The sequence below is a fragment of the Mustela erminea genome, chromosome 18, assembly GCF_009829155.1.
Source record: "Mustela erminea isolate mMusErm1 chromosome 18, mMusErm1.Pri, whole genome shotgun sequence".
Taxonomy (NCBI): domain Eukaryota; kingdom Metazoa; phylum Chordata; class Mammalia; order Carnivora; family Mustelidae; genus Mustela; species Mustela erminea.
The window spans coordinates 30,537,675-30,565,524 of NC_045631.1; the positions used below are offsets into that span (position 1 = coordinate 30,537,675).

At 45.7% G+C, this 27,850-nt stretch overlaps 1 long non-coding RNA gene and 1 pseudogene across 1 annotated transcript in view; one reads left to right on the plus strand and one right to left on the minus strand.

The window, feature by feature from the left end:
• The window catches only part of LOC116578278, a 54,357-nt gene extending 35,642 nt beyond the window's left edge, over positions 1 to 18,715 (plus strand). The window contains exons 4-7 of the long non-coding RNA XR_004280796.1: positions 4,141 to 4,255; positions 9,312 to 9,478; positions 18,420 to 18,513; positions 18,635 to 18,715. This is a non-coding gene — a long non-coding RNA (uncharacterized LOC116578278). The remainder of the gene's footprint in view (positions 1 to 4,140; positions 4,256 to 9,311; positions 9,479 to 18,419; positions 18,514 to 18,634) is intronic.
• Positions 18,682 to 26,955, minus strand: LOC116578277 (annotated as a pseudogene).
• Positions 26,956 to 27,850: the final 895 nt, after the last annotated feature.

Here is a 27,850-nt window from a genome sequence, read left to right on the forward strand (position 1 = left end):
TAAGAATGCAGCAACCAGCACATATCTGATCCTTATCAAAACTATGCAGGCCATAGATCAACCTTCTGAACTAAAGATGAACATTTTTCTGCTTCTATCCCTCATATGATACAATATTATTAGCTATAATCACCATGCTATACATTAGATCATCAAACTTGTTAATCTAATAAATGGAAGTTTGTGCCCTTTGACCAATGTCTCCCCATTTCCCCACCCCAATCCCCTGGTGGCTCATTTTTTTTTTTAATCGTCGAACACTATTCTACTGTTGGCATGTACCAAGTTTATTTATCCATTCACCTACTGAAGGACATCTTGGTTGATTCCAAGTTTTGGAAATTATAAACAAAGCTGCTATAAACATTCATATGAAGGTTTGTGTGTGGACATAAGTTTCCAGCTCATTTGGGTTAATACCAAGAAGTATGATTCCTGGCTCATATGGTAAGACTATGTTTAGCTTTTAAGAAACTGCCAAACTGTCTTCCAAAGTGGCTGTACCATTTTGCATTCTTGCTTTTTTGGATTCTCATTTTTTTTTTCCTTAATGTGCAATGAGAATTCAAAGTCATTTAGAGGAAATCTGAGTATAGACTCCTTCTAAATAATAAAAGTTTTATGTCAGTCATTCACAGTTATCAATCTAATTCCAGTGACTCAAACTCAATCAACCAAATCTAATTCCAATGATATTTTTTACATTATTGAGAAATTCCAAAACACCCAATTTAGAATTTTCTTCTTTTGTTCTTATTATCTTTCAAAAACCTTGTTATTATGGAAAATGCTATATACAGACTCTTCAAAGAGCAGATAATCAGTGTAATGAAATCAATGTGTAAACACCACCCTAGCCCCACCAGCTGGGAACCAACTTGTGGCCAGCCCTGTCTCATCCATAACCCTGTCCACTTCCTCTCCCATTTTAATTTTCCAACTGGTACTTTTATTGAGCTATCCCTTTATTGAGATTATTTCCTTTGAGGTAAAATTCATTTACAATAAACTGTATCCATTTTTGTGTACAATTAAATGAGATTTAACAGATATATACCCTCTTGAAACCACTGCAGTAATCAAAATACAGAACATCTCTATCATTCCCCAAATTCTCTTGTGCCTCTCTGCAGTTTCTTCCCTTCCTCCTTCTGCTGCTAGTCCCAGACCACCATGATCAGACTTTTTTCACAATATATACCCCCCTCATATTATTTTGGAGTAAATGTCAGATAGCCTATCATTTTGTTTATAAATATTTTATTGATTTTTTTAAATAAAAATTTTAGTATGCATCTCTAAGACATAAGACCTCCTTAAAAAAAAAAACCAGCATAGGGTGCCTGGGTGGCTCAGTCAGTTAAGCATCTGCCTTCAGCTCAGGTCATGATCCCAGGGTCCTGAGATCAAGTCCCGCATCAGATTCCTTACTCGGCAGGGAGCCTGCTTCTCCCTCTCTCTGTCCCTTCCCCTCCTCATGCTCTCTCTATATCTCAAATAAATAAATAAATACGACCTAAAAAAAAAAAACCAGCATAACTACAATGCCATTATCACATAACACAATTAGCAATAATTTCTTAATACTATTAAAACACCCAGTGGAAGAGCAGGTGCACAGCCTGTGCACTAGGCTGTACACTAGGTTGAAGCCTCCAAAGGCTGGGGAAGGGGAGAAAAGCAGGGATCATGAGCAGATCAAGCCCTCCCCTCTGGTGGCCAGATTTAGGATATAAAAATATGGGATATTGAATTGAAGAGTTAAATTTGAATTTTAGCTAAGCAATGAATAATGTTTAAGTATGTCCCATGTAACACTTGGGACATACTTATACTAAAAAATTATTTATTGTTTATCTGAAATGTAAATTTAATAGGTGCTTATCTGAAAGTTAAATTTAACAGGTGTTTCTCTGGCAATCCTACACCTCCCCCACCCACGGACACATACATACTGAAAAGATGCTCTTCTAGACCCTAAATACACGTCAGTGTCATGTGACTCTTCAGTGTAGGTAAACCACCCCTCCCCACAAGCCTATATATAGAACAATGTCAGGAGCCCAGGAAGGATCTAGAGAGGGCTGGTAATTCAGAAAGCTGAGCTCCATCTTGACCAAGGTGGGATTAGATAGAATGAGCTCGAAATCCTCAAAGGAGATAGGACATCTCCTCCCAGTCCCTTCCCTCGTCCCCATCCTTCTTGTGGACAGAGACTGACTTCCAGATTCCTCTCATATATTTCCAACTGGCCTGGGTCCAGAGTCTCAAACAAAACCCAATCCAGAAGTCCCCTCTGGATTTTTTTAAAGTTTAAAGTTTGTTTGTTTGTTTGTTTATTCAAGTAATCTCTTTACTCAATGTGGGACTCGAAATCACAACCCCAAAATTGAGTGTCACGTGCTCTTTTGAGTGAGCCAACCAGGCAACCCCGCCCCACCCCCCTCACTTTGCTTTTCTGACGGCTCAGAAGGATAATAAAGTACCTAATTAACCTGAGGTATGCAGGAGCGAGCTTTCCCTTGCATTTTTGTACAGAGTTGCACTTTGCTCTGGAAAGCTCCAAGTGGCTATTGCTACAACGTAAATGGGGTCTCACTCTTCAGCAGCCCTTTTAGGAATGCTCAGACACGTTGGCTCAAATGGCAAGATGATGTCACCAAGCACTGTCCCCAGAATTTATTTTGGGTCTAATGCATGTTACCATAGTGGTGAGCCAGGATGCAGGTGCACCTCTGTGAGACATTTGTGGAAGGCAAAAAAGCCTTCTGCCCCTGTGTCTCTGAAAAAGAGAGCTCTTTACCTGCCATCACAGGTGCCTGCGCACCTGGCCAATAACATCCCTCACCACACAGTTGCTTGTTACTGTACTTTTATATATTGCGAACTATGTCATCCATACAGAGGAGCAAACAGAACATATGTACAGTTGCAGGTGTCATCATTAATTGGACGAAGCCACCAGGTCCAGAAGAGTACTCTGCTCCCCAGGAGCCCTGTGGGGCCCATTCCTCCTCACATTCTCCTCCTCTCCTCGGAGATGGGCACCATCCAATTTTTTGCTGTTCTATTCAGTATATCTGCTCTTTGTGTACCTCTCAGCAAGCCCCTGTTTTTGAAATTCATATAATTGTAATTACAGTGTATATATTCTTTGTGACTTGTTTCTTCCTCACAATTGTTCTTAGACTAGCAATGTTTTCAAGCTTGTGGATTCAGGAGTATGCAATCTTCACAAAAATTAGTGGCCTTGATGTCATCCTGACCAGCTTTGTTTGACCTCCTAGATCAGCCACTTACTTGCAAACCATGTGACCCCTCTTTTCCTCCTTTGTAAAACATGAAACAGATTATACCACTGGACATGAGCACCTCAAGAACAAGAAGCGTACTTCAGTTGTCTTTCTCTTCTCCACAGCTCAGTGCCTACTAGCTGATGGATCCTGAGTGAGTAAAGGAGTTGGGGGGCACCTGGCTGGGTCCGTGGGTAGACCACGTGACTCTTAATCTCAGGGTGGTGAGTTCAAGCCCCGTGTTGTGCTCAGAGCCTACTTAGAAAAATAATAAAATAAAAATAAAGGAGTAGGGATGAGGTAATACATGTGAAGCCCTAATACCAACCCTAATTCATAGCAAATATTTAACACATGGTGGGTAAACTCATTATTACTGTCATTATTGCCTTTTTTTTTTTTTTTTTAAAGTAAGCCCTACAGCCAACATAGGGCTTGAACTCAGACCCTGAGATCAGAAGTCGCATGTTCTACCCACTGAGCCAGTCAGGCGCCCCTCATTAGTGCTGTTTATGCCTATGGTAGGCAGCCTCTGAAAGGGCCTCTGAATACTCCTGGTATTCTTATGGTCATACATCCCTTGAATATGGCCTGGATTTGCTAGCTCAGTTCTAACAAATAGACTGTGGTAGAAGTAATGGGATGTCAAGTCCAAGAGTAGGTTATAAAAGCCATGACTTCCACCATGGATCCTCTTTCTCACTGCCTCTCAGATTGCTTCCTTTCCTCTAGAGGAAGTCAGCTGCTATGTCATGAAGTCCCTCTCCTGTGGAGAGGCCCAGGTGATAAGGGTACAAATTCTGCCAACAACCACACAAGTGAGCTCAGAAGCCTGTTTCCCTTCCAGCTGAGCCTTCGGATGAGACCGTGACCCCAGCTACAAGTTGACTGCAACCTTACAGAAGACCTTCAGCCAGAAGCTTCCAGCTAAGCCATGCCTGGATTCCTGACCCTCAGAAACTGTAAGATAATAAATGCTTGCTGTTTTAAGCTGCTACATTTTGGGACGATTTGTTGCACCTGATACATAAGTCACATACACCCTTCTCTTGGATGAAAGGAGCACTGGCCAGTTTTTAGAGCTTGTGACAGACAGGAAGATGCACTGCTGAGATCCCCATTTAAGGAGATCCCAAGTGCCTGATGCCAGGAGTGCAGTTCGCTGACAGCCTTGAGGGGTCAGCCCAGTTTTCAAGCTGAGGTCATGCTCTTCTTGGAGTGCTCTCCTCAGCCAATGGGTGAGCTGCAGTAGTGGCACAAGAACCCACCCATCTCTGCCCAAATGCGGGACCCCTTGAAATGGGCAGTCTTTGCTTCAGAGCTCCATGTTGGGCTGGCAGAGACTTTGGTCTGTGCTGGGTCTTGTCTATCTGTGGGTGTCACGCCCCAGTAAACCTCTCTCATTCTCAATCCCATTTTGGCCTGGGTCCACTATAGACTGTACCCTTTCCTCGCTCTGTGACCCTGGGCAAGTTACTCAGCCTTTCTGAGCTTTTTCTTCTTGCATGTAAGATGGATGATAAATAATGTGGGGTTCGAGTGAGGTATTTATAGAGTGTCACAGAATGTGGAGCACAAAGTGCTAAATCAAGGATAACTATTGCACATTCACAGACCACATACCAACCAGCCACTTTACGTTTTCCAGAAACCTGTACTGGAAATCAGTTTAATATATTATGTAGTGTATCTATAGTAGATGTTTGGCTTTCATGAGGATTATAGCCATTATCCTTATGGAACTCCAAACTACCAAATGCCCCCATAGCATGTACTGTCACCCATAAAATGAACCGAAGTACGGCTGAAAATTATACCTGACTTTTAGTTCCTTAACAGTTCTATAAATAGGGAACTAAACCTTTATAAATCTGTTATGATATGCCAAAGCAATTTGGTGAATTGTTTCTCTTGTTTGCATTGGACTTCATCACATCAGAGGGCTGAGTCACCTCTGAATACCGCCCTTTTAATAAACTCAGACATCTGAAATTTAACATGCCCAAACCTGTTCCTCCCACAATCTGCCTCACTTTGGTGATAATTCCAAACGAGAAAACAGGAAGCCATCTACGGCACCTCCCTCCCTCTCCTTCCCACCTCTGATCCAATAGCATGCTTTGTCTATTTGTTTTCCTTTCAAAATGCCCTAAACCCACGGACCTCCTTCCAGCTCCATGGACGCAACTGGCCTCTTTCTTCTCTTTCAAGAACCTCCTAGCTAGCTTCCTCTTGCCTTTAGAATGAAGACCACAGTCTTTGCCAAGGCTGAGAGGCTCTGCATGAGCTGGGCCCTGCCCCTCCACAATACCACCTCCACTCCCCAAACACGCGTGCGTGCCAAGCTCGCTCTTGCTGTCGGACCATCCCGCAGGCTCTTCCTGTGTCTGGAACTCCTCTCCACCTACTCTTGGCGCTGCACACTCCTTTTCCTCTGTCAGGTCTGGGCCTACATGGCACCTATTAACCACCTCCTAAAGTAGGTTCCACCACGCACAGCCTCCTCCCATTACCGTCAAATCCCGGCAGCCAGGTCATTTCTTTTTGCTGCCTGCACCCCAATTTGTCACGACATATTTATTTGTTTATTGAAGGCGTTCTCCAGCTTGTTGCAGTTTCTTTGAGCGCACCAGTCTTTTGTACCCCTTTTGTTCATCCAGGGCCAAGCCCAGCACTGGCTATAACACAGGCTTCATAAATGTCCATCGGATGAATTTTCCAACTAAGAATATCGATTTTCTCTTTAACAGTCATTTTGACACTATTGCAAAAGCCATACCTTTCCATTGTAGAAAAGATAATAAAATATAGATTGAAGAAAAGGATAAGACCATGTTACCCTACATTTAGAGCTAGCTACCATTAGCCTTCACATATATTCTTCTGGGGCAATTGTCATGCATCTCTAGCCACCTGTATAGGGATATATATGTTGTCAAGTCCTTCAGCTTTCTGTGGTCACTCCTTCAACAGCCAAACAGAGCATCCTTGGTCCCCATGCACACCCTGAGGGAAGTCAAGCCTTCTGGAGGGGCTATAATGGGGCGTGGCTTCCTTGTTTACGAGGAGGAAAGAGTACAGATGACGGCATTCAGTGACAGCCTCTGGGGAGGTCCCCGGAAGCAGGGGAGGCACAGCTCTCGTGGACAGCAACCCAAAGCTGGAGGAGAAAGGGAAACAGACGGCTCATAATAAATGTGCTTGACTTCGTGCTTTCCATCTTTGCCAGTTTGGATTTCCTAGTGCTTCTCAAGACAACCCGCAGTACTTCTCGAGAACTGACCCAGGCCAATTTCAGCCAACCTGCCCGGCAAGATCTGAGCCGAGGCGAACAGCGTGTCCAGACAACACAGAGGGCAACAATCACCAACAAGTGAGATTAACTTCAGCCAAACTTAACCAAATGTGGGAGAAGTCTGAAAAGTCTAGGAGACCCCAGAGCTGTTTAGAGTATGTATCGTCAAGTGGAGTGGGGTAGGGGAGCCACTGGGCCATTCCACGGTCAGACCAGATGGAGATGTGTCCAGGCACTTTTCCTGGTAGTACGTCTTCCCAACAACCCTGCAGGGGAGGTGGTTTTTACCCCTTTCCCAGGGAAGTTAAATCGTGTGACCAGAGTGACACGGCTAGAGGGGCCAGAGCTGGGATTGGAACCAAATCTGTTTTGAGTCCAGAACCTGAACTCTTTCTGTGGGTCAGGAAGATAGATAAAAGGATATCATCAGCATTGCTGAACTCCAGGACGGTTCATGGCATGGTCCTGTGTTGTTAGAAAGTAATGAAAATACGGGGCACCTGGGTGGCTCAGTGGGTTAAAGCCTCTGCCTTCAGCTCAGGTCATGATCCCAGGGTTAAAGCCTCTGCCTTCAGCTCAGGTCATGATCCCAGGGTTTTGGGATCGAGCCCCACATCAGGCTCTCTGCTCTGCAGGGAGCCTGCTTCCTCCCCTCTCTCTCTGCCTGCCTCTCTGCCTACTTGTGATCTCTGTTTGTCAAATAAATAAATGAAATCTTAAAAAAATAAAAAGAAGGAACCAATCTATTTGTTTTGCTTTTTTGCAAATGAGAGGATTGAAGTACAGAGAATCAGAATAATTTTTCCAAGGTCAAGTCAATACCTGTGCTAGAATTCACACCCAGAGACTCTTGCTCCAAAACACACTCCTTGAGGCCCCCCTGCTATGCTCCTGCTAACAGAAACAGAGGCCAGCAGACTTTAAGCCCTAGCTGCAACAGTTCCAAAGGCCCGTTCAGGAGGGACATGACTATCCAGGTAATGGAGACAGAAGCTGTGGAGTCAGGCCTGCTGAATCCACATCCAGCCGGGCGACCTCCCCCAGGGGGCTGCCCCTCAGCTCAGCTCCGCTCCAAGCCTGAACACTTTGGCTGCCTCCTCCTTCCTGCTATTTCCCAGGACTGTGATGTGAACCTGCAGAGGAACGAAAGTACCACAGCCCTGCTGGGACTCTCCTACCTCCCGTGTCCAACACCGTTCCTCTTTTGTTCACCCCATGTCAACAGACCACAGAGCTCAGCACCTCCTCAGCTTCCAGAAAGATTGTGTTCACCCACACGTACAACAGGGAGCACCACCAAGTTGAATGAAAATTTGAAAGCGCAGCTGGGGAAGGGAACCTACAGCCCACGACTCACAGAAAACCATTATTCCATTTTAATTTTTCAACTCTTCTTCCCAGCCTGCTACCCATTTTATGGTCATTCCCCTCTTGGCCTTTTTCCCACACATATTCCCTGCCCTCTGGGGTAGCAGATGGTGGTCCAGAAAGGCCTTCTCTCTTCCTTGTGTCTTTGCTTCTCCTCTCCCCTCATACCCTGGGCACACACAGATTCCTCTTGGAGCTTTGCTTGGATTAGCCACTATCTTTCTTTCTTTCTTTTTTTTTTTTTTTTAACTTATTAAGTAAGCTCTACACCCAATGTGGGGCTCAAACTCAGGCCTCCTGAGATCAAAAGTCCCATGCTCTAGTAACTGAGCCGGCCAGGTGCCCCATCCACTACTTTTCTTATACAGTACATCCTTTGGGCCCTCCCTCTAGTCCAAATAATTTGTTCAAGTTATTTGTTCCAAATAAGTGCTGTTCTCTCCCTGCTTGGTATGCTGGTTAATACATGAGCTCCCTCTACTGCACCCTGCCCTCACAGAAGCTCTTTGAGAAAGAGGACAGTGGAGAAGTCTAGCAGAGCCATGATGCCTGTGTTGGGGGGTGGGGAGGGGTTGTCCAGCTGCCTTTGCCTGCACTGGCCTTTTCCCCACTTCCTCCCTTTTGAAAGGTCATCGGCTTCAAAGGTCTCAGCAAGTTTGTCCTGAGCTCTTATTTTTCCAACTGTGGGTTTCTAACTCCTCCTAACAGCAAGAGGGATTTGTCTCTGGTGACGGCTGCCAAAGGTAGTGGCAGGAATCTCTCAGAGAGCAATTACCTTGAAGAACCTTCCCTGGAGAACAGGCTCTTTCTCTTCCAAATTGGAAAATTCTCACATTGTGCCAATTAGTCCAGAGGGCATTTGGAACTTTACCAAGGGAAACACTAACAACTCTTAAAGGGAAAGTGAGCAAGGCACGAAGGCACCCTTCCCAGGGCCGTGACAGCAGGCAGGTGGCTTTTAGAAAGCACAAAATAATAATGAGCCGTAATCCTGGCTGAACACACTGGAATATAATGTTAAAGCCCATCACTGATTCAAGTTCAGTGTGGGGCTCACTGCCCCCCAAAAGGGTATAGATTTCATTGCCAGTGTCTCCTTTACCCTAGAGGTGAAATATCTATTCTGAAAAGGACTTGCAATACCAGAAACCTCCTAAAGTCCATACAGAAATGGACTGTTGGCCTGCTGAAGGTTGATTATTTATCACGAGAAGAGAACGGCCAAGGATGGTTGCATGTTTCTTTTTAATCACACCAGCTTTGGGCTGCGTGGCATGATTTCCTTCGAGACAGATTTGCCACCTCCGTTCGGCTTCGCCTCTCAAACAACACTTACCTTTGCTTGCTTTCCCCAGGTGGGCGGCACCTGACTGGAGTGGTGCAGAGGTGTGCAGACTGGTGGGAGGACCGCTGGCTCGGGCTCACACGCTGCCGTGTGCCAAGTCACAGATTGCACGGCCGCTCTCCGCTTGCTCCAGAGTGGACCGCACGGTTGTGCACACACTGGATGCTTCAGTCTGTGGTGAGTCGGGGACAGAGGGGATCTTGCAAGAAGCTGGCCAGACCCCTCCCATGTGGTTTGGTAGAGGGGACAGGAAGCGGGCCATTTGGAAAAGAGGGAGAGAGAGACCTCTGTACACCAGAGGACATGCCATTGAGCTAACTTGATGTTCCTATTTAATTCTGGAGAGAATCACCTGGGTGCAGCTCTTTGCTTTTGAGTCTGACCCTGATTTTCACTGCTGACCAGTTCTCCTTTTGGCAGGAAAAGGAAGGCACCAGGATCACTCTATACATCACAGTAAAATATTGCACTCCCTTCCTCATGCCCACGAATCACTTTTTTTTTTTTTTTCTTTGAAGTAATCTCTACACCCAACGTGAGACTCAAAATTACAACCCCAAGATCAAGAGTTGGATGCTTTACTGACTGAGCCAGCCAGGAGTCCAAATAACCATCTTTTTTTTAACATTTTTTTTTTTTTTTTTTTTTTAGGAACAAAACACCCTGATTCCCCAGTCCTTGGGGAATCAAACACCCTGAATCCCCAATGCAAATACAAAATCCTATGTATTTTAGATCTGAGTCCCAAAGTGTGTTTTCAGCAAACTTGATTTACTGTAACCGAAGTACATTCTAACACAACCTTCTTTGGACTTGGCGTTTTGCTTCCTTTTTAGATTGGCATTTTTATTTTAAAGTATTTTCTCAGTGGTTTCCTTTTTCCAGCCCAGATGAAAACATGGCTTGACTTGAGCTTTTTAGCAATTAAAACAGGTTATTCTTCTAGGAGCAGAGTTAAATGTGTTCCCAGAGAGATGCCAAATGCCATTTTTGGTTGTAGTTCTCTCAAGAGGGCCTTTTAATAGTTCTTGGAGTGGGGTTGGTAATCTCTGGAAACAAGATAAACTGGGAGAAGATTGCCCTACCCCAGTCCTTTCTTTTCCTTTACACTTGAGGCAACTATATTAGAGGTTGGACATCATGAATCTCACAGCTGAACTTGGAATTTCCTGCTGCAGACGCTGGCTTTTGCGTTTGGATCAGGAAGACTTAAGAAACGAAACCCAATGCTATGGTCTCAAAATACATTTGAAATGCTTCCCATGGCAGTAACTCTCAACGTCTCCAGGCTTATGAAACAGAGGGTAGCAATGCCATTCCTAGTTTCTAAAACCAGACTGTATTAGAACTAGGTTTGGCTTGATGTGGTAGAAAACGAAACCATCAGAGGCTTAAGATAGAACTTTACTGGGACGCCTGGGTGGCTCAGTGGGTTAAAGCCTCTACCTTCGGCTCGGGGTCATGATCCCAGGGCCCTGGGATCGAGTCCGGCATCGGGCTCCCTGCTCAGTGGGGAGCCTGCTTCCCTTCTTCTCTCTCTGCCTGCTTCTCTGCCTACATGTGATCTGTCTGTCAAATAAATAAATAAAATCTTAAAAAAAAAAAAAAAGATAGAACTTTCTTTCTTTCCCTTGCAAAGAGGGCCGTGGTGGAAAAATGGAATGGTGGCTCTATCCTTCAGAGTTCTCAGGGACCCTGGCTTCTTCCAGCTCCTCTCCCCACCATGCCTGTGCTTTGGTCCTTATGCTTATTACCCCCACAAGGTGGCATCCACTTCCTAGCCAGTAAAATGAAAGAAAGGGGAAAAAGAGGGCAAAAAACACCTACTGGGGAAGGTTTCTAGCCACTACCAAGAGAACATTTCTGCTTCTATTCCATTGGCCAAAACTTAATCACAGGGTAGCACTGAGCTACAAGGGAGGCTGGCAAATGTAGACCTTTTCTTCTTCATGGCTGTGTGTCCAGTTAAAGATCCAATTTCTTTGTCGTATACTCTAAGGCTTTTACTCTTAAAATTCATCCGTATCTACCAATGTATCTTGAAAAAATTGGAATGCCTCTTGAGATTACTATATGACAATACAAGATGGCATAAAATCAGTATTAGAAATGCCCCACTCAGGGGCACCTGGGTGGCTCAGTGGGTTAAGCCGCTTCCTTCGGCTCAGGTCATGATCTCAGGGTCCTGGGATCGAGCCCTGCATCGGGCTCTCCGCTCAGCGGGGAGCCTGCTTCCCTCTCTCTCTCTCTGCCTGCCTCTCTGCCTACTTGTGATCTTTCTCTGTCAATTAAATAAATAAAATCTTTAAAAAAAAAAAAAAAGAAATGCCCCACTCAGATGGGCAGGGGCCAAAAACAAACAAACAAACAAACAAAAAAGAGAAATGCCCCACTCTTCATACTTTCTTAAAAGTAATTTTGCTTTATGGGGCGCCTGGGTGGCTCAGTGAGTTAAAGCCTCTGCCTTTGGCTCAGGTCATGATCCCAGGGTCCTGGGATGGAGCACCGCATCGGGCTCTCGGCTCAGCAGGGAGTCTGCTTTCCTTCCTCTCTCTCTGCCTGTCTCTCTGCCTACTTGTGATCTCTGTCTGTCAAATAAATAAATAAAATCTTTTTTAAAAAAGTAATTTTGCTTTTGGTAGTCCATAGTAATTAAATACCTCTAAATACAGAAAAAGTTTTAAACAAAACCATATTCATCACATGGTTATTTATAATCACACACACAAAAATGGAATTAGAATGCCAAAATACGGGAGATTGAGCACATCAACTATGGAATATGTTCTTTTTTTTTTTTTTTTTTTAAAGATTTTATTTATTTATTTGACAGAGAGAAATCACAGTAGACAGAGAGGCAGGCAGAGAGAGAGAGGGAAGCAGGCTCCCTGTTGAGCAGGGAGCCCGATGCGGGACTCGATCCCAGGACCCCGAGATCACGACCTGAGCCGAAGGCAGCGGCTTAACCCACTGAGCCACCCAGGTGCCCCTGGAATATGTTCTTAATGAACTACTATGCATCTGTTAAAAATTAAGTTTACAAAGAGTCCACAGTAACAGAAAACTGCTTATCCTGTTAAATAAAACTAGAGAGATACAGATTTGCAGTATAGTTACAACTAACCTAGAGAGAGGAAAAAAGAAACAAAAACAACCAAATACTGAAAACAAACCCCAATGACCTTTCTGGTTAATGAAACTTCTAATGACTATTTTTTCTTACATTTCTTTATTTTTCCAATTTTTCTTAATGATTATACTTATTGTTTTATTAGAAATAAAAATAAATCCCATTCTCTGGTCTTTCTAGGTACCTACATTCTACCCAGTTCATAGGGCTCAATTTAGTCCTTCTTCCTATCTGAAAGCTTCCCCCGATCCCTCCCTCTCTCGCCGGCATCACTGTTAATACCACTTGTAATGGAAAGTCACCACCTTGACTTGCCAGCATCAAGGGGACTCCTCTGCTAGAGAAGTCTTGGGGTTTGAAGGGGGCTAGACCTCTGCCCTGTCCGCTCCTTGGCAGTTGTGGTGCCGTCCTGTGACCCAAGCACACTCATCAAATAAAATAAAGCAGGCATATGCTTTAAAAATAATCCATTTTGGGGGAGTGCAGTCAGTTAAGCATCTAACTCTTGATTTCGGCTCAGGTCACGATTTCAGGGCATCATGAGATTGAGCTCCATGTTGGGCTCCATGCTGAGCGTGGAACCTGCTTACGATTCTCTCTCTCTCCCTCTGACCCTCCTGTGTGCTCTCTCTTTCTCTCTCTCAAAAAAAAAAAAAAAATCAGGGTGCCTGGGTGGCTCAGTGAGTTAAAGCCTCTGCCTTCAGCTCAGGTCATGATCCCAGGGTCCTGGGATCAAGCCCCACATTCGAGCTCTCTGCTCAGCAGGGAGTCTGCTTCCTCCTCTCTCTGCTTGCTTCTCTGCCTACTTGTGATCTCTGTCTGTCAAATAAATAAATAAAATCTTTAAAAAAATAGTAATAATCATAATCCATTTTGGGGGGCAGAAGGCAGAATAGGTAAAATAAGTTTGTTCACGCGTTGACCATTGTTCGAACAGAGTGATAGGAGCATGGAGGTTCGTTATACTATTGTCTCTATGATTGTATTTGTTTGCGATTTTCCATAATATAATTTTGCTTAAAACGGTACCTAGGGGAAAACAAACAAACAAACAACAATAACAACAAAAAAACAACGATACCTAGGATTTACTCTTTTCTGAAACCAGCTAGCTAGGCAATAGCAACAGTTCATTGAATTAAGCATTAACAACCGCCAATAAGGTTGTGAAATTTAAGGCAGGAGGCAGATGTGAATTAGATATCACCTGTATCACTTAGGATTATTTCAGTTTCAAGTGAAGGAAAATCTCACTCAAAATGGTTTAAGCAATTCATCGGATCCCGGAGGAAAAGTGGGAGAATACTTCCCCCTTCAGATGTTATTTGATACAGGGCTCAGATATGTCATTGCTCTGGAACTCTGTTCCCCCTCACTTCGTGGCTCTGCCTTGTGCCAAGTTAGCTTCACCTGCAGGTTTCCTGAGGCGTCTCCTGAAGGTCACATCGGCTCTGCTCCAAGTGCCGCAGATAAAAGGTAGCGGTTGCTGCTGGTGCCCCGGAGGGCTCTCCCCACCCAGGCACGAGTGTGCACACACTATATTGTACACCCTCATATCCCACCATCATCCCGTGCAGCCCGTGCACGTGGATGGCTTTCAACAAGTGCTTCTAAATGCTCCTTTGAATGGACAGCTGTTGGCTAGGGCACAGCCACGGGGTGAGCCGCCAGACTCAGAGGGGGAACTCCCCGCACCACCCCAGGGGGAACGGGCTTTCATTAGGCCTGTCTGGTGACGAATGTCTGTTAATTCCATGGAGGATGACACCACTGGCAGGCCTCCCCAGGGATTAGCCTTTACCAAAAACAAAAACAAAAACACCTTCTTCCGTCTGTGGAGTGACAGCAGCTAATGCTGACTGAGGGTTTATTGTATGCCCTTCACACTTAACCAACACAATAACCTTATGATTCGTTTTCTTAAAATTTTATGTTTTTAAGTAATCTCTACACCCGTGTGGGGCTCGAACTTAACAACCCCGAGATCAAGAGTCTCATGCTCTACTGACTGAACAAGCCAGGGACCCCAATTATTATTATTATTATTATTATTATTATTATTATTGCTATTATCCCCATTTTACAAATGAGGAGATTGAGGCACAGGCCACCTGAGTAGTAGTGACCTGAGCCAGTACTGAATCCAGGTAATCTGCCTATGAGATGATTCTTTTAACTTTCCTTCCTTCCTTCCTTCCTGTCTTCATTCTCCTCCTTCTTCTCTTTCTTCTTTTCCTTTCTTCCTTTTTTTTTTTAAAAGATTTTATTTATTTGAGAACACGAGCAGGGGAGTGGCAGGCAGAGGGATTAGCAGGCTCACCACTGATCAGGGAGCCCAATGTGGGGCTCGATCCCAGTTACCCTGGAATCATGACCTGAGCTGAAAGCAGATGCTTAACCCACTGAGCCACCCAGGCACCTCTTTTCAACTTTTCTGCTTCCTGGTCTTAGAGATGCTTACTGGCAAGCACTCCTGGCTAAACACCAGTTTCAAGTTTTTCCTACTTCTCCAAGTTCTCTTGCAAGTCCACCTTCTCTGCCTGGCTGTTCCGTGTTTCAAGGTCCCATAGGATTCTTCCTAGGCCCCTCTCCCTCCTCACATTCTGGACTCTCCCTGGGCTTCTCATTAAGGTCATGGGGTTCAGGGGCCATCAGTAGCCCGGGTAGCATTTGACTACATGCAACAGAAAAAGTGACTATACTAGTTTAACCACATGGGGGCTTTTTTTTCTAGGAAGACTGAAAACACGTGATGGGGGGCTGGCACAGCAGCTCTACAATGTCATCGTTGTCCCAGGGACCCTCATCCTCACGTGTAGCTTGCATTTCCATGCTCTTTTTGCCTTATGTCACACGACAGTTGCTCTGCCTCTAGCAAGTTTACATTCTGGGCCAATAGGAGAAAGACAAAAATGCACCCAAGTCTCATCTATCCCTTTGTATAAAGTATCCTGGCAGTCTATCCACCTACTTCTGCTCACCACTTACTGGGCAGAGCTGGCCATTCTGAGAGCAGCCAGGAGGTCGGGGAAGGTATCTTTAACTAGGCACACTGTCCTCTGAACAAATTTAAGACTGATGCAATGGAGAGAACTTACATAGGTACAATGGAATATCATTCAGCCTCGAGAAAGAAGGAAATCCAGCCATTTACAACAGCATGGATGGACTTTGAGGGTAGCAGAAGAGAAATGCTGTATGATATCACTTACACGTGGAATTTTAAAAAGCTGAACTCATGAAAACAGAAAGTAGAATGGTAGCTACCAGGGATTGGGAGATGGGACATGGGGAGACATTTAACTTTACAAACTTGCAACTAGTAAGTAAGTTCTGGAGAGTTAATGCGTGGCATAACTCTCCAGATCATTCAACGATATGAATGAAGCTGTATTACAAGCTTCAAAGTTGCAAAGAGACTAGATCTTAAATGTTTTCCCCAAGAAGAAATGGTAATTACATGACATGAAAGAAGTGTTACCTCATGGATACTACAGTAATCACATCGCAATGTACAAATGTAGCAAGCCAACATGTTGCACACTTTAAATTTACACACTGTTATATCTATTACATCTCCATTAGAAAATAAGAAGAGAATAACTATTGGAAGGACAAGCAACCAGCATGCCACTGATACACCACTGATCCCAAATTGACAGTTCTATTTCAGACCCCTGCACAAACTGAAGGTGAGTTCTGTCCCCTAGTGCCAGAGCATTACTATCCTCAGGCTCCTCTACCCTAGGCCTACACTCACCACTTTAATGAGGGTCCAGCTTTGTTGATCTTTGACACCATCTGTTATGAAGGCACACATTCTCTGCCCTTTCCTGGAAGGGTCTTCTTGATTCTCAAATACCTCTTCTTTTCTATTGCAAATCAAAAGACTTGCTTCCTAATCCTTCTTTCTTTTTTTCTTTTTAAGTAGTCTCCACACACAACCCTGAGATCAAGAGTAGCATGCTCTACCAACTGAGCCAGCCAGATGCCCCTACTTGCGTTATTTTAACAGTTCCAATCCGTCCTTCCTTCATTCATTTAAAGTAGGCTCCAGGGGTGCCTGGGTGGCTCAGTCGGTTAAGCGGCTGCCTTCAACTCATGTCCTGATGCCGGGGTCCTGGGATCAAGCCCTGTATCAAGCTCCCTTCTTAGCTTCCTCTCCCTCTCCTTGCTCAGGCTCACTCTCTCTCTCACTCTCTCAAATAAATAAATAAAATGTTTTTTTTTTTTAAAAGCGGGCTCCATAAAAAATATAAATAAATAAATAAATAAATAAATAAATAAATAAATAAAAAGCGGGCTCCATGCCCAATGTAGGGCTTGAACCCACGACCCCGAGATCAAGAGTCGCATGCCCCTGGGTCTGAGCCAGCTAGGCGCAGCTCTCCAGGCATTTTAGATGACCCTGGATCATCTGGTGAAGGATCATAAACTCAGTAAGATAGAGAAGAAAATCACAAGGATTAACATTTCAAAATATTATCTTGCTGTAGATAAAGAATGCCTGTGGCAGTCAATGTAAAGAGAATCTAACATAAAGAGAAATGACATAAACCATTGTAAGTCAACTTCATAGAATTACTCGGAGTCCAGAAAATGAGAACTGTAACATTTACACAAGTATCTGGAAAGTTGTTGTTTTATTTACTCTTGCTGATTTATTAGAAAAGGATATGACTCAGGAACAGCCAAATGGAAGGAATGCACAGGGCGGGGTATGGGGTGAGGGGCGGGGAGCTTCCGTGTCCTCCCTGGGTATGTCACCCTTCCAGCATCTCGATCTGTTCACCAATCTGGAAGCTCTGATCCCTGGAGAATTTTCTGCGCAATACTCTTCAATGAAAAACAGGGTAGGGCATGAAATAGAAACACATGATGTTTAAAAACGTATCAAAATTAAATTTCTGTAGCAGTCAAAATCGGACGAGCTTATACTTCATCTCTCTAAACTGATTTCCAAATAGATAAAATGGGACAATTTTTTTTAAGGTGTCCAGTTCATGAGGTCGGGGTAGAGAATAAATAAGACAAATAATGCCTGTAAACACTTGGCCCAGCATTTCATATGGGGCAAGTGCTCAATCATTGTTAGTTGTTAGCACGGTATGGCGGTCAGATATGAAATTTTATTTTATTATTTTTTAAAAATATTTTATTTATTTGACAGAGAGAAATCAGAACTAAGCAGAGAGGCAGGCAGAGAGAGAGGAGGAAGCAGGCTCCCTGCTGAGCAGAGAGCCTGATGCGGGGCTCGATCCCAGGACTCTGGGATCATGACCTGAGCCGAAGGCAGAAGCTTTAACCCACTGAGTCACCCAGGCGCCCCAGATATGAAATTTAACACGATAAGGCAGGAAGGACAAATTTTTATGTTTTGCAAAATTATTTCAAGGTCAAACATTTTTAAGAAAAAAAAATCATTAGAAACTTGTTTGACTTAATAAAACACCAAAGTGTCTGCTGATGACCTGATCAGAGTCCTACGTATCTCCTGCAAGACGGGAGAAGTCAAGAAACAATTCCTCAAGACCCTAATGAGATAATGGAAACGATGCCACCAAGTTTGGTCCCCAGTTAGGTTGATGCGGTTTGCCATGTTGTTGGGGCACGGGACCAACAGCCAAGAAAGAATTCTTGAGACATCTTTGGTGCAAAACGGTGGTTTTATAGAACAGGACCTGTGGGCAGAAAGAGAGGTTGCTCTAGGACTGTGGGGAGCAACTGATGATATATACTTTGGGGTTGGGGAAGTAAGACAAAGGGAAGCTCTGAAAGGACTTTGATATGCTAAAGAAGATTCACCCAACTTGGGATGTCTGGCTAAGGTTGTTTTTTCCCTCCAGCAAGGCATTCACGTGAAGATGGCTGGGAGTTCCCCGGAGGAAGGTTCTACTCTGTCCGCCTCAAGTATTTGTCCATGGGCTACAGGTTATAAGGACATTTCATTTTATCTACATTTCTTTCTGCCTTTGTTTCCCATATCAGGTCCTGCTAAAGATCAAACAGGAACAGCTCTCCAGGTGATACAAAGAAGGCGCGCCTGGCAGGAGGGTATCCTGAGAGATGCGTGGAGGAGGAGGTATGTGGTTTCTTGTCAAGACGGCCGCCAGAGTCTGGGAGGGACCGCATGGCGACGGGAAATCTGACATCACCAAAGTCCCAAATGACACTGGACACGTATTTCTCCCTTTCTTCCATAGGCTCCATGCTCCAACGTGATGCTGACAATTTAGTTCAGTGCAGCTCAGATACATCTAGTGTTCTTTGTATCCAGGGACTTGGGATACAGAGACGAGTAAGACAACTTCTGTTCCCCCGAAGTGCTCTCCAGCCCCTTGGGGGAAATGGATAATGGTGATTGCAGGGAGTCCGTCCGTCAGAAGCTGCCCCAGGTGACAGAGAGTCTTAGCGATCTGGGTAGGACATGGAGGGGTGAAAGACCCCTGCCCTGGAAAGTCCCCTCCCTTAAGAGATAGATAGGAGAACTAACCGCTTGTTTGCTTTTCTGTGAACCGCTGGCTTTTAGGTATAAGGTTAGATTATAAATTGTGTGATGAATTATATAATTAACTGCTCTTTTGCCTTTCTGTAACCGCTTGGCTTTTAGGGTGTGACACTTGTCGCCTGTTCAAACAAGATACCTTCTGCTAAGAGGCATAGTCACGTAGGCAGGGGGCCACATAGTCAAGTAGGCAAGATATTTTCCTGCTGAGTAATGAGGCCCAACCCCCCTCCTTGCTCCCCCTTCGCGCGCACAAGCTTTTTCAAATGTACTCCCCCTTCGCGCGCGCGGACCCCCGAAACCAATCCACTAACACCGAGGGTGCCTCTTTCAAAAGTTCAAATTGTCAGCCAATCAGCTCTACCCCACCCAAAACCTGTTTGTGCCAATCTATAAAAAACCCCGCTTTCCCCTCGGTTGGGGTGCTCGGTTAGCTGGAGCTGCCGACCACCCGCCGGTACCTGCGCCCCAATAAACCTCTTGCTGTTTGCATCCAGTGGCAGTGTTGGATTCTTGGGTAAGGGGATCCGCGGGTCTTTCAGGGGAAGTCGGAGAGGACCTGTCCAGGTAGTTGAAGTTTTCTAAGATGGAAGACAAATTCATTTTAAGGCAGAGAAAGCTTTTAGTTCTGGCACATTCAACCTGTTATGCCCCAATAATGGGTCCGTGATTAAAGGAGCGAGACCGATATAAAGCGAAGGTCAAGCAAAGCTTTATTTCACGCCAAGCATCAAGAATCTAACCGAACGTTCGGGGACGCACCTCTTACAAGAGAGGGCGACCCTTCTCTGTTTCACAGTCTAGCTTTTAAGGGCAAAGGCCATGTGGTCGGGCCTAGCCATGCACAGGTGACCAATGAGATTGTAACACACACAGGAAACTCCACAATGATGCTAGGTGACCAGTTGAGTTACAATTTACCCTAGTAGACATTTGACCCAGCCTATTACACCTTGATTGGGATTGGCTCCAAAAAGGCTCCCAAAGGGCGGGGCCCATACTCCTTGGTAACCAGGGAGACAGTATGCATCCCCCCACTGATCAGATGTCTCCACCTGGCCTGACCCACCCTGTATCTGGGCTTTGTTACCTGTAGCTGGTTTCTGGGACTTGTCTGCAAGTAAATCCCCTGGGGGAAGGGGAGCAGGGACAGTTTCTAAACAGGTCCTTACACAACCTCCAACCTGTTGATTATCTACACCCCTGCATGGATATAGACTTCCGTAATGTCCCACCTGGCAGCGGGAGCCCTAAGTCAAAGCGCAGTTCCATGTGAGAAATGCCCTCCTTCCTGCTGTCGCTGAGGTCCTTGCTCCCAAGGATCCCACCACGGGGAACCTCATCTGCCACGAAAGCTGGAAAAAAAGTGGCACATGTAAGGATCCCAAGTTTCTGGAAGGAGGAAATGTGGCACATTTTCATAAACAGATGAGGCAAAAAGTGGGTGTCATCATGGAATGTTGAAATCCCAGCCAAAGCAAGTGAGGTAGGTCGAAGCCTGCAACAGAGCCAACTCCAGGGGGCCAAGAATGCAGCTCGGGGGCCACACTTCACAATCCGGAGGAGGTCCGTGGGCTCCTTCGTCCGTCCCTGCCCTGGAATGCCAGTCAGTCAGCCGTCTAATGAACAGGGAAGGCCTGCCCTGTACCGGGGACACCAGGACATCATCACAAGAAGCCTGAGGATTACAGAGTACAGGGAGAGTGCTAGGAAGGCAAGGGAGGGGACTCTTAACCTAGTCTGGGGGACCAGAGAAGGCTTCTGGGAGGGGGTTCTGTTTCCGCTGAGACCTGAAAGGGAAGGAAGGAAGCAGCCAGGTGGGGAGGGGCAGGAGGGGGTTCGGCAAGAAGGCATGTGACCGTTGCAGTGCTGAGTGCTGGGGTGAGGAGAAATGCCTCTTCCCTAGTTCTGGTTTTAAGTCTTTCCTGAAGACTCCTGGCCTCTGGCTCTCCCTTAGTCCTCCCCAGGGTGGAAGGGTGAGTTATTTGATGGGGATCTGTTTTGCGATGGTCTGGGTGATGTGAGGCCAGCAGCTAGGAATGCCTGGGGGCACTCCCCTGGACCCCTACTCCTGCTGTGGGCCTCCCCTCCTCCCAGTGGAGGCCACCTGGGAGCCAGGCTGCAAGACACACCTCCCACGACCTATAGGGAACCTTAATAAAACCAGGTTTATTACTCACACAAGCCCTGGAGAGGACATAGTGGCCTCAGGACCATGCTCGGAGGTCAGGGGTAAAGAGAGGGCAGCAGACCTGGGATTCTGCCTTTTCGGGCTTGAGGATCGGGGTGGAGGGTTTCACGAGTTCACTCTTCACTGGTGAATTTAAAGCAAAGTTCTGAAGTTCTAACACAGTGCATGGCGATTACAGTCAATTGTACTATAAAGTTTCAAGTGGCTAAGAAACGTAGATCTAAACTGTTTTCACCACACACACACACAAAATTATGTGACATGACAGAAGTGTTGGTTAACGTTGCATAGTGTGATACATAAATGTATCAAATGAACATGTCGTATGCCTAGAGCTTATATAAAACTGCACATCAATTATATCTTGATGGAAAAAAGAAAAGGAAAAACTTAAAAAACAAAACAAAACAAAAACAACCTAAGAATGAGAATTAGAGCACAGGAAGGGAAAGGCAGGGTCCCTCACTGGGCCAGGTACACAGGTCCCCCAGGGTGCTCTAGAAGGGGAATGTCATGGATTGGACGGGGCGGCCTGGCACGTGCCGTCTGCATGTGTCGCCAGCAGTGCGTTATTGGAGATGGAGGTCTTTGAGAGGGAAGCCTTGAAATTCGAAGCCTTAGTTAATGGCAGGCGCTCCTGTGACAGTCTAAAAAGCTACCTGTTAGGCCCTGATGCTATGGTATCATTCAAAGTTTAGTGCAGGCAACAGAAAGCTCTCTCAGTGTTTTGGGTAGAAAGGGGTTGACAGGTATCCGTGCTTTTGTCATTGGAAAGACTGGAAGGATGGGGAGAGGGGCTCAAGGAAAAGGTCTCCATGGGAGACTCCAAAAGCCCAGAAGAAATGGCCCCTGAGTGGAGCTACTACTTCCCAGCCCTCTGCTGGGCTGCTAACTGAACACAGACCCCCACAGCTGCAAGTCGGGAACCCGGACACCTCAGTCAAGACGCTGCCACAACAGCCTGTTGTTAACGTGCCAAAAATGGGTGCTGGAAGGTCGCTGCAGAAAAGTCTCACGTCTCCACACGATGACTTGGCGGCAACAACAAAATCAAAAGGGGCTGCCATCACATCTGCACCTGTTTCCAACCAGAAGCCTTGCTACAAAGGAGCCTGTGACTACAGTTTTTGGCTTTCTGAACTCTGTCTTCAGAAAGGAGCCTTTGACGGTGGGCTGGAGGTTGGAAGAGTTGAGCCACGGTGCATCACAGTGGGGTACACACACTGGTCTCCATTTCTTGACTGGGTAGATCCAGTCTAGCATAGGTCCTGGATCTCAGGATTTGATTTTTCTTTTTCTCTCTCTACTGGATGAGTGGGAGGTGGTGGTGTCTGCTCTACACATGCCACCTTTCCCTGAGATGGGCTGGTCCAAGGTCAAGAGTGGGGACTGTGAGGTAGCAAGTAGACTTTGATTCAAACACTGAGCTATGTCCTCCAATCTATTTCAGTCTTCTTACCTGCTGACTTTGTTCTTTTGTTTTTTGTTTTCAATTGTTTCAGAATGTGGGTAGGGAAGAAGAATACAATTTACAGGGTCCTCCTAAAAACCCATCTTCTAATATGCTGCAAAGTGCAAAGAGCTGGGGGTAGAGAGACACAAAATGAGACTGAAGACGATGATTCTGTTAGGTCTTCCGGGTTTACTTAAGGATTGTGGATTTGAATACAAGGCCATGAGAAAGCATTGGAGAAGCATATCTGAAGGGATGAGCCTAAAGTCAAAATGCATTAGGGGTGCCTGGGTCGCTCAGCCTGATAAGCATTTGCCTTCGGCTCAGGTCATGATCACAGGGTGCTGGGATCAAGCCCCATGTCAAGCTCCTTGCTCAGCAGCTCCTGACTTCGCTTCTTTACCAAAGTGCTTGGTCCATCCTGCAGCAGGAAACACAACAAAATCTGAGTGTTTCTGCCGTTAGTAGGCCACGGGGAATATGTCTCCAGTAATTACTGCCCAACCAGTGAGCATCCACTTCCCTCAGGCAGCAGACACACTAAATGGGTCACATAGATCCACAATATCCAATTTTCCTGAATAAGAACTAAGTGGAAAATCTAAGAAATAACCAGATGAACTGGATGGGGAATTAGAGGATTCCCATAACCTCATTCAGACAGATGGAGGCACGAAAAAGGAAACGTGAACATGAGAAACACACACAGAAACTGAAACTCAAGAAGTTAATGCGAGATACGAAAGATACATGAGGAACATTCTTTTGAAGGTTTGTACTAGGAAAGTCGAAATACTTTGTTCCGTCTCAAGGAGATTAGAGCAAACACAGAGTCCAGGAAATGGGAAAAGAAGAAGCAGACAAGGAGACTTCGGTCAAAGGTGAAACAGCCGCTGCCATAACTGAGGAAAAAAAGGAGAAAGATAACTAAAGAAAACGAAAGCGCTTTAGAAATGTCAAAACCTGACCAAATTTGGGGCACCTGGCTGGCTCAGTTGGAGAGCGTACGACTGTTGATCTCAGGGTTGTGAGCTGAGGTTGGGTGTAGACAGGACTCAAATAAATAAAACACAGGGGTGCCTGGGTGGCTCAGTTGGTTGGGTGTCTGTCTTTGGCTCAGGTCGTGATCCCAGGTTCTTGGGATCGAGCCCCACATCGGGCTCCCTGCTCAGCGGGGAGCCTGCTTCTCCTTCTCCTTCTGCTGCTCCCCCTGCTTGTGCTCTCTCTCTGGCTCAAAGAAATAAAATCTTAAAAAAAAAATAAACTTAAAAAAAAAAAAGACCCCCCAAATTGACCAGAGTTTACCAGAAATTGAAGTATAGTGATGTTAATGTCGTCTTGTTTTTCCCACCTCTTTTTTTTTTTTAAGATTTTATTTATTTACTTGATAGCGAGAGAGTGAGAGAGAGCATGAGAGGGGGAGGGTCACAGGGAGAAGCAGACTCCCCACTGAGCAGGGAGCCCAATGCGGGACTCGGTCCCGGGACTCCAGGATCATGACCTGAGGCAAAGGCAGTCACTCAACCAACGGAGCCACGCAGGGGCCTCTTTCCCAGCTCTTTTTAAGATATAATTAACACAGTGTGTGAGTTTTAGGTGTACACTGTATTGATCTGATACATTTATAAGTTACAAAATGATTAGCACCATGTTAGCAGGTAGTAACCTGCTGATGGCAGTCTCCATTAAAAGCACCCAGAATGGGGACGCCAGGGTGGCTCAGTTGGTTAAGCATCAGACTCTTGATTTTGGCTCGTGTCATAATCTCAGGGCTGTGAGATCATGCTCCCCGTCGGGATCTGTGCTTAGCACAGAGATTGCTTGAGACTCTCTCACTCCCTCTCCCGCTGCCTCTCTCCCTTCACTCTCTCAAAAAAAAAACAAAAACAAAAACACAAAAAAGCTCACTACATTATCAGGCAAAATTAATTAAAAACTATACACATCAGTGTACCATCTAAAGTTACCAATCTACAAGATTAAACAAAGAAGTGTCCAGCGTCCAGGTATCAAAATTAACTGTTTACAAAAGTAAAAAAAAAAAAAAAAAACAAAAAACAACAAACAAAACAAAAAAACCCAAAACCCAAAGTCAAATTGGTTTCAAATTTCTCAGCAACAGCTGAGGCCAACAACGAAGGCGAGATGTGACCCAGGGCTCCGCATCTGATTAAGCTGCTGCTCACAGGGACAGAACAGAAAGGCATTCTCACACAAGCAGATTCTAGTTGTGGGAACTCTGAATCTAACTTAGGAAATCCGTCAGGATTCGACCAGAGAAGTGGAACCGTGTGCGTGCACGCGCGCATGTATGTACGTGTGCATGCGTGTGTGGGGATTTGACTCATGCAGTGTGGGAGCTGGGTAGGCAGCTTTCACAATGTGATGCTGGGGATTGAGGGACACAGGGCTACCAGTCAGGAAGGGACGGTAAAGTAGAGAAAGGAAAAGAGCACTCTGGATCCGGTGAGCTGGGGTCCATGAGGACAGTCCCTGGGACAGAAACTCGTGTCATCACAGAGCTAAGCACACTCACCTGGCCCAAGAGGCAGAGACGCTCCAGGAGGATCCAAGAGAATGTGAAGCCGTGGCAGGCCTGGCTGCGGAGGGGCTGAGGCGGCAGAGAAATGACAGCACTTTGAGCTAAAATTGGCTGCTGTCTCATTTCCAGCCTCCGAATCTCCATGAGAATCTCTAGTCTTGTGGGCCGTTCTAATAAAAAACATACAGGAAAGATAGTTCTGGAAAAATATAATTTGGCCTCGGCAAGTGGAAACATTACAAAGACTCCACGGTCCATCCCTTTTCAACTTGGCACCTGGATACATTGCCTTAAATCACACTTACTCTCCAAATAAAGACAGTCCAGAACCACACTTGTGTATAACACAACACAATATCCACCATACGGCAAAACCACACTGACCTTCTCCCCAGAACAGCACCAGAGTCCCTGGTTTGTCTCTGGAGAATGGGCATTCTTTTCTGAGCTGGTTCATACTCCCTTTTTGACATCTTGATACTTAAATACTTACACAGAACGTTATTTATTATGAGCACATCTTAAATTAGAAAATAAAGAATTGGGAGATTTTTAAAATTTGGTTAATATTTATTAAAATATATTCACATCACCATAAGGGAGAAATACTCATACTATTACAGTCTTTTCTACAACAGGTCATGAGGTCACGGATCGTGTTTGTAACTACCATCATTCACCACTTACTCCTTATTCCTTTGTCCTCATCAAGCACCTCGGTTCATCATGGTTCCTCACCTGGTGGAATGATCCAAACCTCTGTGGAAGGTGTGAGCCATTGCCAGTATAAATTGGGTTATTACTGTTTTCCTTTTACTTGAGTCAGAGGCTATGGGAGTGCTATAAGGTACTGCAAAGGATCTCTGGCATTCTCCCTCATTATCCCTACTGTGTAGTAACAACCCAATTTCCCTTTGATAGGATCAGTCACCCCAGCCTGTCCTATGCCTGTTTATTCAGTGCCCAAAGACACCAGATGGCAGCTTCCAACTCCACTTCAAGGCAATCTTTGCTCTGTGTCCCGGGGAAAGCATTTCTCCCTTTATAACTAAGACTTCTAGACCAGTAGAAGCTCAAGCTGTAGGAATGAGAAGGAAAAATTTGACTACCGGATCAACAGGGCTGATAGGGAGAGGAGCAACTCTTTATTTTTGTGCCTTGATTCCCAGACTCCCAGATCCAAGGTGCGGGAGAAGCAGGATGCCGATGGACAGACAGCATGTACCGCATGCTGAAGGACTTGGCCTCAGCCCTGCGAGGGATCCCCACCAGGCTGGTACCGTGGTTGCTCACTCAACCACGTGTCAGGGCAGTTGCTTCAGAATGGTGGGGGAACATGGTAAAACCAGCGAATGCCAAGAGCATGAGCCCACTTCTGCATTCCGTGTGCTGCGAATACCATGATGGTGGATGGCACATTCTCTAAGGCCACAGATGGCAGTTTTGGCAGAGGCATTGTGGGCAGAGACGACGGCGTATCTATGTCCCCGGCAAGTGTCAGTTCCAGTAAGATCAACCCGCTGCCTTTTTCTTAATGAACGTGGTCCCATGTCATTAACCTGATACTGGGTAGCTGGCTGATCCCTCCTGGCATGGGTGCCGTGTCAGGGGCTCAGCGTTGTCCCTCGCGCTGGCAGTTGAGGCACTCGGCAGCAGCTGTAGCCAGGTCAGTCTTGGTGAGCACGAGTCCACTGCTGTCGATATGGCCACTTCGGTTAGCACTGAGCCCACAGGTGTTGCTGGAGAAAGAGGCTATTCCATGTCCACAGAACGGGTGATTCTCGCCATCTGATTATTAAAGATCTTCCTCTACCCTTTGGTGAGCATTCACCTGGAACACAAGTTAGCTTCATAACCTGCCACTCAGAAGTCTGTCCTCGTACCTCTTCCTCAGGCCTTGTGATTTTTCAGTTGTGTTCCTTCCAAGTCCAGCTACCCAGCCAAATGATGCCTTGGTGTGGACCCTTTCTTCGGACCACCTCTCCTTTCCGGCAAAATGAACAATCAGGTACCTTGTTCCAAGTTCTGTCCACTGGGAGGACTTCCACTCTGTCCACTCCCAGGTGATGCATGCCCACCATGCAGAACAATCTGTAAATGAAGCCCCAGATGTCCTTCCCACGTGAACTGATCACAGAAAATTTCCCATGAAGGCATGGCTGTGGGTTGAGAAAGAATGTAATATAGCAGGAGGAGGGCTTTGGACATTGTGGAATTGGTGCTAGGATCTTTTTTTTTTTTTAAGATTTTATTTATTTATTTGACAAGCAGAGATCACAAGTAGGCAGAAAGGCAGGCAGAGGGAGAGAGGAGGAAGCAGGCTCCCCGCCAAGCAGAGAGCCCGATGCGGGGCTCTATCCCAGGACCCTGGGATCATGACCCGACCCGAAGGCAGAGGCTTTAACCCACTGAGCCACCCAGGCACCCCTGGTGATAGGATCTTAAGGCAGGAGAAGATTCATTTCCTCAGGCTGGGATGGAAGGGCTGCGTCTAGTGGCAAAAAAAAAAAAAGGTCAGAGGTCTCTAGCTTCACTGGAATCTGCCCGTGTGCACATCCTAATGTTCTAAACTCAGATCTCTTCCCAACTAGTACCCTAACTTCTTTCCCTCTTTTTTTCTTTCTTTCTTTCTTTTTTTTTTTTTTTTAAAGTAGGCTCCATGCCCAGCATGGGGCTTGATCTTAGGACCCTGAGATCCAAAGTCTCGTACACAACTAACCAAGTCAGC